Genomic DNA, 2341 nt, shown 5'->3' with positions numbered 1-2341 from the left:
CGCTACCAGAGCTCCTTTCCAACCTTGGAAATCCTATGGAGCACAGTTCCACTCTGACACACATGCAGAGTTGCCATGAGTTGGAATAGATTCAACAACAATTGGTTTGTTCTTGATTTATTCCCCCCACTAATGGGAACAGTGATTTGATTATCCCCATAACCCTAAAACAGAAATGTCCCCCTGTTCCTAGGGTTATTGTTGTTGTTAAGTGCCATTTAGTCAACTCCAACTCATAGTGATCCTGAACATAGTTTCTGAGGAGCAGCTAGTGGGTTTGAGCCACTGACCTTGTGGTTAGCAGTCCAATGTTTATCTTACATCACAACACCAGGAGTCTGTCCTAGGGGTATGGGAATGGCCAAATCACCCAAAGATGAGATCTACAGAAGTTCATTAGTCATATATACTCATAGTATGGATAAGAAGACTGTGGAACACGGGGTCACACAGGGATTGCACTATTTGTTTGTATTGAGCTTAAACAAAGCCTGATTTATTTTGTTGTTAAATTCAGTCTCATAGAGACCCTGTATAGGGTTTCACTCATGAACAGAATGAATCACCAGAAATTGCAGGAAGACAGAATTTGCAGTATCAAGAGGGTGGGACACCTCTCGTTCTCAATGGGATGATGTGATTGGCTTGTTTGAATAATTTTATGGGCTGGCAAGGTGTTAATCCCTGAGCTCTGGTAGCGTAGTGGTTACGAGTCGGGCTGCCAACCTCAAGGTCAGTCGTTCAAAACTACCAGCAGTTCCATGGGAGAAAGATGAGGTGTTTTGCTCCTGTAAAGATTTACAGCTTCGGAAACCCTGTGCAGGGTCATTATGAGTTGGAACTGACTCCATAGTACTTAACAACAACAACAACATGGACTGCTAACTGCAAGGCTGGCTGTTCAAACCCACTAGCTGTTCCTTGGAAACCCTATACAGGGTTGTTATGATTTGGAACTGACTTGATGGCACTTAACAACAACAAATACTCTTGGATAAGCAGTAATCATACCTTCTCTAAGAAGTCCTGGTGGCGTGATGAGTTAAATGTTGGGCTGCATACCTAAAGGTGTATGTTTCTGCTCTGAGGGAGAAGATGAAGTGGTCTGCTTCCTTACAAACATACAAGGCAGTTCTACCCTGTCCTATAGGGTTGCAAGGAGTTGGCATCGACTTGATAGTAATGGGCTTGATTTTTGTATCTGGTCTGTTTATTCAGGAGGATTATTTAGCTAGGGCACTCTCTCCAAAGGAGTAGAATGAGGAAGGGAACCTGTAATCATACCATTTCAGGTCCTCTTGATTTTACCAGATAGCAAAATAATCAAACATATAAATATTTTGTTGTTGTTAACTGTCATTGACTTGGTTCTGACTCATAGCGACCCTGTATAGGATTTCCAAGGAGCAGCTGATGGGTTTGAACTGCTGACCTTGTGAGTCACAGTCCAGTGCTGATCCTACGATGCCACACCTTAATTTTAAGTCTTGCACCTCCTTGCATCTCCTGTTCTCATGTTCCTTTTCTCAGAGTCCACAACTGCTTATAGTATGATGTCTTTGTTTTGTTGCATCTGCATACATGAATTTGTATACACATATATCTTTTTTTCCCTAAGAGTGAGATTTTTACAATATGGACAATGAACACTTCTATAACTAGACTTGTCACCGTTTTCATGAGTTCAAATAGGCCTGCCTTATTCTGCATAATGACCGGTAACATAGATCATCCTAAATTAATAACCACTATCATGAGGAGCTCTGGTAGTGTAGTGGTTACGAATCGGGCTGTGAACCGGAAGGTCAACAGTTCAAAACTACCAGCCACTCCGCAGGAGAAAGATGAGGCGTTCTGCTCCTGTAAAGATTTACAGCCTCGGAAACCCTATTCAGGGTCGCTATGGGTCGAAACCGACTCGACGGCACTTAACAACAACAACAACAACATCATGAGGAGAAATGTTTAGGTTGTTTTCAATTCTCACTATTATAATGATGCAAAATGAATGTTCTAGCATCATATTCAATTTTGTGTACATACTTAAGAGTTCCTGTAAAGTGAATGCTTGATTTGAAATTGCAGGGTGGAATTTAATGTGCATTCAGAATTTTAATAGATGTGGTCAAATTCTCCTCCTAAAAGGAGAAGGTTATATTCAATTATCACACTGTTTTGACAGTATGAGATGGAAAAGAGTCTTAAAATAATTTTGTGGGGTAAAACATTTTGAACAGGACTATAGATTATTCTATTTGTTTTACTCTAGTTAGGTCATTCCATCACTTGCCTGTCAGTTTGTTGTACTGTGGTGGCTTGCATGTTGCTGTGATTCTGGAAG

Source organism: Chrysochloris asiatica, unplaced genomic scaffold (assembly GCF_000296735.1).
Source record: "Chrysochloris asiatica unplaced genomic scaffold, ChrAsi1.0 scaffold00187, whole genome shotgun sequence".
Taxonomy (NCBI): domain Eukaryota; kingdom Metazoa; phylum Chordata; class Mammalia; order Afrosoricida; family Chrysochloridae; genus Chrysochloris; species Chrysochloris asiatica.
Note: the sequence above shows the minus strand (reverse complement) of the source record.